This window comes from Lactuca sativa, chromosome 9 (genome assembly GCF_002870075.4).
Source record: "Lactuca sativa cultivar Salinas chromosome 9, Lsat_Salinas_v11, whole genome shotgun sequence".
Classification (NCBI taxonomy): Eukaryota; Viridiplantae; Streptophyta; class Magnoliopsida; order Asterales; family Asteraceae; genus Lactuca; species Lactuca sativa.
In genome coordinates, this window is record NC_056631.2 from 186,206,378 (window position 1) to 186,221,028 (window position 14,651).

The following is a 14,651-nucleotide window of genomic DNA, read 5'->3' on the forward strand; positions in this document are numbered from 1 at the left end:
CTATCTTATAGATCTGCTTATTTCTTTATGAGATACGTGTTATGTGTGTGTGTGCCTCATCTGTTATGTGATATATGTGTTGATTAAAGCATGCTATACAGGTTTTCTTTAAACTATGTATACAAATGTATATTTTTATCTACTAATATGTTGGGTAGAACATGGGTAGACAGTTGGTGTGTAATAAACAGATGAGAGGCCTCGTTGTTGTTTGATTGAGTCATCTAGCGGAGTTTAGATGACGACCACTGGCTATTCTAGACAGTCTTGTGGAAACATTAGCAGGTTCGCCACCTGTAGGTGTTAATGAGCTTGGGTGTTCATTCGCTGTACTCCATCCCCCTCATGGTTGCCTTATTTGACTTATATTGCTGAGGTACCCCCGAAGCATGTGTTGTCGCCCCGATGAAATATTCTTAGACTAGGTCCCTTATGTTAGTTGTTTTAGGGACATTAAAGTGAGAATAACGGGAATGGGTAATTGGGTTATTGTTGGTTGGTGAAAATTAAATATGATTATTTATTGTGGGTTGAAAACCCTATATGCTCACCAGGCTCCCAAGCCTGACCCACTCAGTTTTAAATTGTATTACAGGTAGTGGCGGAAGGGCATGAGATGGATGAACCATCAAGTTGTTTTGTTTACAAGTCTGCATATGTTTATATTTGTTATATGACTTGTAATGTATTCGTTTATGCTTATTGGTCTGTATCGGAACATGACACCCCGAGTTTTGATTATAATGAAAATACATTTCTTTTATGAAATGCTTCGGTAAACAATGTTTTATCATGTTTTGTTTTTGGGAACAAATTCCGCAACTCTTTCAAATCAAAAGGATTTACTCTGAAAATATTTAAAAGCATAAATGAAAATCGGTCTTTTCTGGCCGAGATTTTGGGGATGTCACAGACATTCTCAACGTTCACAAAACTTTGAAACCTGAAGGCTTTCGGAGTGATCAGAAGGTCCATCTGCGAATCTTGTGTATTCTGAAGATCAAATCACACCACTAGTTCCAACCAGTATTGACTCGGGATATCAACAACTTCATATACAATTCGCTCGAAGGTCCATACCAGAAACAAGTGCTTTCGACTTATTCTTATTCTTTAGTCTCACGAATGATTCTTTGTGATGGGTTTTATATAAACAATCCTATGTTTGCATTCAACCCTAATTTGGATCTATGTTTTCTCTATTAAACATACAACAAATGAAAAAAAAACCCTAGCATGTATGTAAAGTTTTTGAAATACAAAAATAAAATATTAGAATACATACCTTTGTTTGTATATTGTAATAACAACTAGTTTCTTGAATTTCCTTTGATCTTGAGAACAAGTACCACAATTATAGTACCACTAATGGCTCACAAATACACTAGGTGAAAAGATGAATATGAGAGAAAGGAAATAGGGTGGCTTGCTCTAGAAATCGGCACTCTTAGGGTTTCTTGAAGGTTGGCCAAAAATCTAATGCCTAGGGGTCTTATTTATACTTGAGGCTAGTTAGGGTTTTAGGGTGGAAACCCTAATTCCTTAGCTTAGGGCCTAAGCAAGTCCATGGACCTCCTACCCTTTATCCATGGACGAAAATTCCTAGATCCTTCTAGGTATTTTCGGCCCTTCCTTAATAAGGTGGTCCAATATCCCAAACCCTCAACTATTAAATAATTACAAAACAACCCCTACACTTTTAATTAGTTCGTTTAATACCAAAATTAATTCCAAATTTATTTCTGATTAAATGCTAATTAATAATATAATTTCTAATTAATATATTATTCTTATAATATATATTAATAAATCATACCCCAATTTATTATTCTTAAAAATAAATTAGCCTCTCTCCTCAACAATCATCTTGTCTTGTCACCAGTGTGAAGGCACCAAAAAGGACCATGCTACTATCAAATCAAGTACACACCAATTATAGTTATGGGCTAAGACACATAATCCAACAGTCTCCCACTTCGATAAGTCTAATAACTATAAATGCAAGTATGACTTCATAATCTGATTATCTATCGTAGCTCTCAAAAGCCACTGTTGAACTCTGACCTAGTCAATAACGCGTCCTTTACATAAGGGGTCATATAATCCTGCGTTCTGCAAGATATCATGTGGAAAAAGACATGGAATAAATTCATACTCATTGTCCAACAGTTTGTTTCCTAATTTTAGATTTTTTTGACATAGAACTTAATTGAACACATCAATTTAGTCCTGGCCGGTTCTGGCACATAAGTCAACACAAAATCATCAAGGGCCCAAGATATCGCCTTTAATCCTCTTAGGATAAAAGGAACATATAAAATATGACTTATATGATTGTACTATTTACTTATTAAATTGTACACAACAACATGTTTTATAACATCCAGTTACTGATGCGTTTACGCACTATCAATGCACAACCAACTTGAAAACAACAGCTCATATATCTTTGTTTAAAGACTATATGATATTATCGTCTCACAATCACTCGTGAGAAATTCCATGAAATGATTCATATGAGTGTAGTTTTAATCCAATACTCAAATCTTATTTCAGGAGCACTCATGAATGCTGCAGCAAACTTTGCGATGTCCAAACACTTAGACAATCTACAAACCAATTCATGACAGCCTAACCTTATTACTTACTTCCAAAGTGTGATAGAATATGGATAATTAGAATAATCATATTATTATGGAAGTCAAAACATGAAAAAGTGAAACAATAGTAAGCAATTGACACAAGATAGTAACTTTACTCATAAATAAAACTCCTTTATTCAATCATCCAATGTCAATTTCATTTTATCTATTACATGTTTCTAAAAAACTATCTAATCACTAAAACTAATATTGTCCTTCAGACCAACGCTCCTCGCATGCTATAACTGCTCAACCCTACTCACACCCTTTGCGAGGGGATCTGTTGGGTTCTCCTCTGACGATACCCTCTTTACTATGAGGAGTCCCTATTATACCCGATGTGTGATGTAGTGGTATTTTATGTCAATATGTCTGGATCTCCCATGATCCCTCGGCTCCTTGGTCAAGACAACTGCTCCTTCGTTATCGCAGAAAATGTCCATAGGTTCCTTTATGGCTGGTACAACTCCAAGGTCTCTGATGCAGTTCTTCAACCATATCATCTCCTTCGATGCTTCACTCGCTGCTATGTACTGTGATTCGAACGTTGAATCAGCCACAGTTTCTTTCTAGGAACTTTTCCAAGTCACCGCTCCTCCATTCAGGGTAAATACCCAAACTGACTGAGAGAGTAAGTTATCTTTGTCGGTGTAACATCCATAAAATTCGAGCAAATTTAAAACTTTTCAAATCATATAAAACCATTCAGTTATTACAATCTGTTTTCAAAATAGTCTAAACATCAGAGTTCCTAGAAATCATAATCATCAGTCGAGGAAGTGTATAGTCACGCCTTCGCCTTCCCGTGATCATCTGCTGAACATAAAACAATAAAATGAAACTGTAAGCCCGAAAGCTTAGTATGTTACCCCCAAAATACCAACCTTTACAATACCATAACCATATCATATAACAACCATAGAACAACCATGCATCTCGAGTGTACAGTGTGATTGGTCCGCCCGCATCGGGCCTTCAGTCCACCTGGTCCACTCTATGAGTCTACAGTCTGACTGTACCGCCAGCGCCGGGCCTTTAGTCTATCTGGCCCACTCTCCGAGCGACGACACGTCTGGACCGCCCTCTCGAGGCCTTCAGCCTATCCGGACCGCTCACCGGGCCTTTTTCCTGACTATGTACCCACCCTGGTCTGCATTCTATCTAGTCCACCTTGGGTATGTTGGCCTACAACACAAAGCAGGACCCGCCTCAACCCAACCCCAATCAAACAACCATGTGCACATATAACAGATAATCACATAATGGTCCAAAGACAACCGATCTAGCAATCATATAGCATTACAACATCCTAACCGGGATACCGACCTAAACGGTCACTAACATAGCATCATCCTTTATACAAGGCTACTGACCTAAACCAGGTCACTAATATAACACCATCCTTTATACCAGGATACCGACCAAAACAAGGTCACTAACATAATACCATCCTAACTACCAGGATACAGATCTAGAAGATCAATAAACATAACAAGCGAATACTCGGATACAAACCCGATAAAGGGCAAACCTTGGTGCCTTAGACCCTATTGACATAGTGAGAATAACTCACCTCGCAACGCCGATCTGATTTGAAGAAACAAACTCTCGAACCACTATCTCATTGGAAATCCAGAACTATCATATAAAAAATACCAATTCATTACACAACCTAACAATCTTGGCTAAGGGTCCACTCAATCCATCATGTCCATTCTTTTTTATTGGGCCAAGGCCAAATTCCAAGTCCATAACCTTGATAATCTTTATGCCAGGCCCATTATTGGCCCAATTTACTAAATTAGGCCCAACTTCCTTATTGGGCTTAACCCCATGATCAACTATCACCAAAACCGCTCCAAAACATATCAACTCAGAAAGTCCAGCAAGGCCCAAACCCTTCTAGACCAAAAAGTATCCCTAACCCAAAGCCCAAATCACCAAAAGTCCACAAAAGACGTATGTTAGGCGTACCCCAAGGCTACGCGGGGCGTACACGAGTCTCACATTGACTAGAAAACAGAGTCATTGACCCAGTACATTGGGTGTACAGAAATTTACGCAGGGCGTACGCAGGGTTTTACTAAAACCTTAATAAGTGCTTAATGGCTTAAGAACTTAAGCCCAAACTCCAGATCCAGTGACCAAATGTGCCTAGGACTCATAAATTCTCGAACTTTATGACTTTAGACGTCCAGGAAGTTCTTAATCCATGGTCTTAATCCATTAAGACCCTTCTACTACGTGCATGGGACATCTTAAGCCATTGGGACCTCATTTTAACACTTAAGACCTCTTCAAGGTCCAGAAAGGACAGCTTATCCCGTCCAAAATGCATCCTGCACCATATTGGGGTTTTTAGGAAAAGAGATGATTCCATAATGCTACAAAGGCTAGAACTATGACCTACAAGTTAAAGACCATGTGGGGTAGCCCATGGCACAATGGTGTAAGACCCTAGGGAGCCCACGACATCCTTACAGGTTTTTGTATGCATGGCTTATGTGTTATATGTAGCTTTTATAGCTAGCAGGAAATGTGATAGAGGTAGGTTTTATAGCAACAGGATATGTTATTTGTGGTTTGTGTATATGGTATGCTTTGGGAAACTCACTAAGCTTCGTGCTTATAGGTTTTGTTTATGGTTTCAGGTATCATCGTTTTGGAAAGGAAGGGCTCGGATTGATCGCAGTGCACACACCTACGATTTCCGCAACGAATGATTTTGGGATAACCTCTGATAAATGTTTTACTTGATGAGGATTTGAATTGTTTAGAATGAAGGGTATCAGCGTTTTAGCGATACTAAAAATCAAATTTTTACCCTTGATTTTTGGGGTTGTTACTGTTGGGTTTTGAGCATTCTAACACTTCCTAAGTGTACATGCAACCCTAATAACCTTGGATCTATGTTTGTCTAATTATCATGCAAAGTTGATTTCCAAGGCTATGATCCTATCTAGCATACATGGGGAACAATTTTAACTTGAATAATAGATAGAACTACATACCTTGTTGTTCTAAGTGTTCCTTGAAGCCTTGTGAGCCTAGCACCTCAAGTGTGATGCCTCAAATGCTTCACACACCACCAAATGCAAAGTATAAACTTGAGAGAATACTCTAACACACTTAAAATCGGCCAAGCCCTCTTATTTCTCTAGTGTAGTACTAGTGTAGCCGATTTTGAGGAGAGACATGGTCCTTATATAGTGTGTTGCATTGGGTAAAACCCTAACGTAACATGACTCTTCATTTCTCAATCCATGGGTTAACTCCATGAAGCATCCATGGAGCATCCTATGGGTGGAACCCAACTTGATAATCCATGGAGCCTTTTAGCCCACTATATAAGATATGCAAGATTTACATAATCTACCCATATATTTAATTAGTTATTCTTTTGATCAATTAATTAATTCTAAATTAATTCTTGATCTAAACTAATTAAATAATATTTTTAATATATTAGAACTTATAATATATTAATAAACCATATGTGTTATTTCTCTCATTTAGTTTATCCAATTGCATGGTGCCATGCAACCCAAATGGACCATACCGGGTCGGGTCAAGTATTTACAAAAAATAGTTATGGACTTAGACACCTTATCCAACAGTCTCCCACTTGGATAAGTCTAATAACTATAACTGCAATACTTCAGGAACCGATCCACAATCGTAGCTCTTTCAAGGTCTCTCGGAACTGAGAAGATGTTAATACGCCATTTAAGATAAGTGATCATATAATCCTCTGTTCTAGATATCATCCGGACAAATACATGGAACAATGTCTTACTTTTTGTCCAGCAGTTTGTTTCCCGATTTCCGATTTGTTTGACAAAGAACTTAATTGAACACATCAACTTAGTTCTGACCGGACCCGGTACATAGGTCAAAACAAAATCATCGAGGGGCCCAGATATCAGCTTCTAATCCAAGAAGGAACAGATAAACTTCAACTCATATGTTTGCTCTAACACTCATTGAATTATACACAAAAGCACGTTTTATAACATCGAGTTACCGATGCGTTTTCGTACAATCAATGCATAACCAACTCATAAGTAACAAATCATATCTCTAGGTTTGAAGACTTATATGATATTACCGTCTCACGATCACTCGAGATAAAATTCCATCTAATTTCAATTACCCTTTACAAATTTCATAATTTATCTAAGTACTAAAACTTATATCATCCTTCAGCCCTATGCTCCGAGCATGCTGGAGATGCTTAACCCTACTCAGTCCCTTCATGAGGGGATCTGCTGGGTTCTCATCCGATGATACCCTCTTTGCCACGAGGATTCCTTCTTCTATGCGATGTCTGATAAAATGATATTTTCTGTCAATGTGTCTGGATCTCCTGTGATCCCTTGGATCCTTGGATAAGGCAACCACACTTTCACTATCAGAGAAAATTTCCAAGGGCTCCTTTATAGTTGGTACAACTCCAAGGTCTCCAATGAAGTTCTTTAGCCATATTGCCTCCTTTGCTGCCTCGCTCGCTGCTATATACTCTGATTCACAAGTGGAATCAGCCACTGTCTCCTGCTTGGAACTCTTCCAAGTGATTGCTCCTCCGTTTAAGGTAAAGAACCAGCCCGACTGAGAGCGAAAATTATCCCTATCAGTCTGGAAGCTAGCATCATTATACCCTACAACTCTCAAGTCATCACTCCCACCGCAGGTAAGGACCCAGTCCTTAGTCCTCCGTAGGTACTTGAGGATATTCTTTACTGCAGTCCAGTGTGCCTTGCCAGGATTCCCCTGATACCTGCTAACCATGCACAAGGCAAAGGCTACCTCAGGTCGAGTACACGTCATAGCATACATGATCGAGCCTACTACTGAAGCATAAGGTACTTGACTCATTTCTGCTATCTCAGCCTTGGTACTTGGGCTTTGTGTCTTACTCAATCTGGCATTACTCTAGATGGGTAACTCTCCTTTCTCAGATTTCTGCATGCTGAATCTCTTCAACACCTTGTCCAAGTATGTACTTTGACTAAGTCCAATTACTCTTTTACTCTGGTTTCTCAAAATCCTTATCCCTAGAATATAGGCAGCTTCTCATAGGTCCTTCATAGAGAAACACTTCCCAAGCCAGGACTTAACTTCCTGTAGAGTTGGGATGTAATTTCCTATGAGTAGTATGTCATCCACCTACAATACCAAAAAGCTAACTATACTCCCACTAGCCTTGACATACACCCAAGATTCATCTTCACTCCTAAAAAAGCCAAATTCCTTTACCTTTTCATCAAAGCAAAGATTCCATCTGTGAGGTGCTTGCTTTAATCCATAAATGGATTTCTCAAGCTTACACACTCTATTAGGGTACTCGTTGCTGACAAAACCTTCTGGCTAACTCATGTAAACATCTTCAGTCAACTTTCCATTAAGGAAAGTGGTTTTGACATCCATTTGCCAAATTTCATAGTCATGAAATGCAGCTATGGCTAACATAACCCTAATAGACTTAATCGTGGCTACTGGAGAAAAGGTCTCATCATAGTCCACTCCAGGAATTTGAGAGAAGCCCTTTGCAACCAGTCGAGCCTTATAAGTGTGTACATTACTATCCATGTCGGTCTTCTTCTTGAAGATCCATTTGCACCCTACAGTCTTACGACCTGGTACATTCTCAACCAAGTTCCAAACTTGATTGTCATACATGGATTGTATCTCGCTATCCATAGCCTCTTTCCATTTTTCAGACTCGGGGCCTGCCATGGCTTCCGCGTAGCTGTTAGGTTCATCCAGACCTACTAGTGTCTCATCACTAATAAGTGTCTCACCTTTCGCAGTAATATGGAAACCATAGTAATGCTTAGGTGCATTCCTAACTCTCGTGGAACGCCTTAGAGGTACAGACTCATCAATTGGCTCAACAGGAGTTTCCTCCTCAAGTTGAGGGCTAGGGTTTGAAGTTCCTTCACCACTTGACTCTTGAAGTTCTTCAAGGTCAATTTGCCTCCCACTGTCTCCTTGGCTTATAAATTCTCTCTCTCGAAAGACTCCTCTTCTTGCTACAAAGACCACATTATCACTAGGTCTGTAGAAGAGGTAACCAAAGCATCTTTGTGGGTAGCCGATGAAAATACACCTCTCGCTTCGGGGTTCTAGCTTATCGTGAGACTCGCGCCTCACAAAAGCCTCGCAACCCCAAATCTTGATGTGGTCTAGTTTAGGTACTTTACCAGTCCACATCTCGTGAGGAGTTTTGGCAACTTTCTTTGTAGGGACTAGATTAAGAATATGGGCGGCAGTCTCTAAGGCATACCCCCCAGAATGAGATTGGTAGCGAAGCTCGGCTCATCATGGAACGAACCATTCAACTATGGTGTCCTAGGAGGTGTCAATTGTGAGACAATCCCACATTCCCTAAGATAGTCGAGGAACTCTGAACTAAGATACTCACCACCTCGATCGGATCGAAGCATCTTAATGTTCCTGCCCAATTGATTCTCGACTTCCTGTTTAAATTCCTTAAGCTTTTCGAAAGTCTCTGACTTATGCTTGATTAAGTATACATATCCATATCTACTGTAATCATTGGTAAAAGTCAAATAATAACGATTAGCATCCCTTGTGGCATGTTTAAATGGTCCACACACATCCGTGTGTACAAGGTCCAACAAACCTTCACCCCTCTCACAAGAACCTGTGAAGGGTGACTTTGTCATTTTTCCAAGTAAGCATGATTCGCAACTATCATCAGACTTTAGGTCAAATGACTCCAAGACTCCATCCTTTTGGATTTGGCCTATGCGTTTCTTGCTTATATGTCCAAGACGACAATGCCATAATGATGCTTGATCCAAGTTATTATTATTAACAGAATCAACACACAATACGTTATTTCCTAAGTTATCAACCACAGATACAGTTTCATATACGCCATCACAAAGTAATGCTTTAAAATAAAGAACATTATTAAAGAAAGCATTAATCGAACCAACTTCATTATCAAATGAAAAGGTGAAACCTTGTTTATACAATGCATGAAAGGAAATAATATTTCTTGCCATTTCTGGCGAATAACAACACTTATTCAAATGTAAACTAAACCCACCACTTAGAGATAAAGTATAAACTCCAATCTTGGTGACAGGTGAAGCTTTCATGTTTCCCATGATCAAGTTTATCCTTCCTTGCTCCACATTCTCACTTCTTCTTAGTCCCTGTAAATCAGAACATATATGAATACCACAACCGGTATCAAGGACCCAAGAATTAGAATGGGGTGAGATATTAGATAAGATAGTGTAAATACCTGCATGGTTGGGTTTAACTTTCCCATCCTTTACATCTTGCTGGTACTTTGGGCAGTTTCGCTTCCAATGTGCCTTTTCATGGCAATAGAAGCATTCAGTCTCTTTTGAGTCAGAACAAGGAGTGATGAAACCTTTCTTGGTTCCACTTGAAGAAGAGCCATCAAGGGTCCTAACCTAGGTACCCTTCAAAGAACTCTTTCTCTTCTTCCCTCGTCCTTTCCCGATTGCCAAGACAGGGGTGGAGTTGGTAGGAGTAGGAGTAGTAACAACCGCCTTATCCTTAAGACCACTTTCCGCGGTCTTTAAGAGTCCTTGAAGTTTGCTGAGAGTGACCTCTTCCTTGTTCATGTGGTATGTCATGCGGAATTGATCTTAGCATGAAGGTAAGGAGTGCAAAATAATATCTACTGCTAGCTCCTCGGGGAAGTTCACATTAAGCTTCAGCAAGCAGTCCACAAATCTTTGCATTTTCTGCATGTGGCCTGTGATGGGTTCTCCATCCTTCATTCGGGTTGTTATCATGGAGGAGATGATTTCATATCTCTCTTGTCGTGCACTTTGATGGTATCTTTCCATCAAATCTTGGTGCATTTCAAAAGGGTATTAGTCCTCGTAGGACTTTCGGAGATCGGTTGTCATAGTGGCCATCATGATGCATGCCACCTTGGTGGCATCCCTTTCACGTGCCCTAAAGTCAGCCATTTCTTGAGGAGTAGCAACTGTCTCATCAATCTCATTAAGCTCCTTATCGAGGAAATATTCTTTGTCCACGTAGCGGGTAATCATTCGGATGTTTCCGATCCATTCATTAAAGTTGGATCCATCAAAAGTGACTTTCCCACACAAGTTCATAAGAGAAAAGGAGCCATTAGGATTAGAGCCAGAAGCAGCAGTGTTTGTAGACATCTGAAGAGAAGAAAAGTTTAGTTTAGAAATAGAGATAGCCCTTAATAAAACACCCAAATGTAGTATTAAGGCTAGGACCCAATCACAATATATTATACTTAGAAGAGGTATGTTGTAATCTAAGTAATAACATATTTGAAAGGTAGGTGAATGATGCTTCACCAATTTCCACCAAAGTCGAAATATTAAAATATTTAATTTGGTTCTTAGAAACTCCTAGATTCTTTTGAGATTCAATGAACTTTTCAAAGGCATGTTTCAATCTCGAGTGTGCCCTCCAAGTTTTGTGACTGGGATGCCGAGGAATAGGATCACAAAACGAGGTGTGAAGTAACCATGCAAATTACTTGGTACCCTTAATAAATTACCCCTCAATCGATGTGTCGGTTAACCACACACGCTCCATCGATACTATGATAAATATTAAGTCACCCTTTACCTACCTTGTTAAGTCCAAGTCAGTGTGCTGGTTAACCACACACGCTCCACTAACGACTTAGACAAAGTGTAAAGTGTAATTTCATGGATTAGCACCTTATTCACATTTTTCCTAATGTAACTAAGATTGGGAATTTAATAAAACATTTAGTTACTTTATAATATTCATCATACTTTTAATGAGAATTTATAAGTCCTTTTCTTACCCGTTCGGCTAACGACCCTCCACCAGTCAAGCAAGCGGTGGATGAGAGTGGACACCCATTAAGTTGCCATTTTATAGGCAACAACCTTATACCCACCTTATAGATCGGCTTTGTGAATGAGGCGTACTAGCGGTAAGACGACTTTAATCTTATACATATATATATATATATATATATATATATATATATATATATATATATATATATATATATATATATATATATATATATATATATATTATTAACTTATAATATTATAAGTATAAGGGTTGAATTTTAACTTTTAAAATTCTAAGGGTTGGAACTAAAGTTTTAATCAAGACTTTACTTGTTCCAAAACTTGAGGGAAAGTTTTGTAAACTTTCAAAACTTTTCATTTCTTGTAACTTATGAGTTTATTAGGGTATTAAAAATGAAGACTCTTCATTCTTATAACCCATGTGTTCTTTTAATGGTTTTTAAACAAAGTGACTTTTGGTTTTCCATAACTTGAGGAAAAGTTATGGACTCCTTTAAAAAACATAATGATCAAGAATTAATCTACCACATAGGTTACAAATAATTCCTATGATCATCTAAACATCATAAGATCAAGAACATGAATATGAACACTTTCATGAATAAAAAATTACACTTAAAACTTGGTAATTTTGATAACTAGTTGTTGTAAATGGACTAGCAAAGACATTACACCATCTAAAACAAGTTTTCAAGTACCAAAACAGTTTAGGGTAATGTTTCTAGTCCATTTCCAGCAACTAAAGTCGAAATTCTGCATTCTGAGGTTCCTACTCGCCGAGTGCATGAACCTACTCGGCGAGTAGGTTGAAGATTCACGTTAACTCGGCGAGTCCCCCCATGGACTCGGCGAGTTCATCAGTCAGATTGCAAAAATATCGACCTTTTTCAACTATTTAGCACAAATAACAAACAAACAAGCCTAGGCTCTGATACCACTGTTGGGTTTTGAGCATTCTAACACTTCCTAAGTGTATATGCAACCCTAATAACCTTGGATCTATGTTTGTCTAATTATCATGCAAAGTAGATTTCCAAGGCTATGATCCTATCTAGCATACATGGGGAACAATTTTAACTTGAATAATAGATAGAACTACATACCTTGTTGTTATAAGTGTTCCTTGAATCCTTGTGAGCCTAGCACCTCAAGTGTGATGCCTCAAATGCTTCACACAACACCAAATGCAAAGTATAAACTTGAGAGAATACTCTAACACACTCAAAATCGGCCAAGCCCTCTTGTTTCTCTAGTGTAGTACTAGTGTAGCCGATTTTGAGGAGAGACATGGTCCTTATATAGTGTGTTGCATTACGTAAAACCCTAATGTAACATGACTCTTCATTTCTCAATCCATGGGTTAATTCCATGGAGCATCCTATGGGTGGAACCCAACTTGATAATCCATGGAGCCTTTTAGCCCACTATATAAGATATGGAAGATTTACATAATCTACCCATATATTTAATTAGTTATTCTTTTGATCACTTCATTAATTCTAAATTAATTCTTGATCAAAACTAATTAAAAAATATTATTAATATATTAGAACTTATAATATATTAATAAACCATATGTGTTATTTCTCTCATTTAGTTTATCCAATTGCATGGTGCCATGCAACCCAAATGGACCATACCGGGTCGAGTCAAGTATTTACCAAAAATAGTTATGGACTTAGACACCTGATCTAACAGTTACAAGTTGGTATTAGAGCCTTGGTTTGAGGGATTCGGGGATACCTTCCGGTGTGTCTGGACTCAAACTGAGGATCTGTAAAGCTTTCAAAATTTTCAAAAGAAAATGTTTCAAGGAAAAAGGCTTTCTAAGACAAAAAAGGTTGTGGTGCATGCAATCAACCGAGTTCAAGTAGGTTTCCCCAGAATACCCACATATGTTATCTGTTATGATTTGATTATGAATCTGTGAATCGCATGCTAGTTAGGGCTAGGAGAGATGCCTTTATATGTTGTATGAGCTGGTAGACTTGCATGCTAGTGCTGAGTAGTCAGCAATAGGTTGGCTTGATATGTGGTGCTTGTAGGCATGAGGATATTGGATGTCATGCTAGAATTAGAATGATAATTGGTATTGGTAACTATTAAGTGTATGTTTTCAAAATTGTATACGGTTAGGACTCGTTTTTTGTTCTGTGTACAATTTACATGCATAAAGGCAGCCGACAGTGAGGATGGATGGATGTGGACAACACGAGTCGCAACATGTGGGCAGAATGTTCTATGATAGTTCTTTGGATCGGAGTGCTCCTGCATGAATGCTGCCTGCTTTGTACTTTGTGGAACTGTTGGGAGATGGGAGTCAGCTACTAAGTGGATATGACGATATCCAGGAGGTGGATGGCTGGCATCATGAGGAGTCCTCAGCAGCTGATAGCAGAGCGAGGTTAGGAACTTAGGAAAGCCTATAATATGCTCCAATGAGCTTAGTGGGGCGATTCGGTGGAGTTGGGAACCTATGGGGAGCCTAGGAGGTACTACGGTAGAGATTATCTTGCTATTAGCAGACATTTAGTGTACCGGTGGAGTAAGAAACTTAGAGGATTCAGGAGGATTGCTGAGGAAAGTATGGATAAGTGTGGAAGGTAGTATTGGGCCGTACTACTGAAAGCACATGATCCATACTCGAATAGATGAGAGTCTTGGAGAATCTGATAAGTTTATGGGAAGGAGAATTCTTGGTTATGCCTTGATCATGGGAATAGTTGCTTTGCAGAATGAGGATGAGCACGCAGGGATGGGATAGGGTTTGGTCCCGCCGCCGGTGGTGAGCCAGTAGTGGAAGGACTGCCAGGATTTCGAGTTCGCCTCGGATCCTTTGTATCAAGCGCCAAGGGTTGATTGTGCGATCTATTTCACATTCAGGTTTGGAGACCAAGTCTCAGGGATATTTGTCGCCCGGTTTAGAGCAGAGATTGCTCCAGCTATTGCAGTATAGTCGTGTCGATTGAGCTAGTGTGTGTGTGTCAGAGTGCGAGACCCTGAATGATATGGATCTCAGAGTTGAGGATGGAAGATTGATTAGGGGTATCTCATGAGAGAGGTTCAGGTTTGGTGAATTTATTGGAGGGTCTCAGGCGGAGACCCAAGAATTTGGATCAGCATTTGAGAGCTTAGCAGGCTCGGATCCAGTGCAACGTTT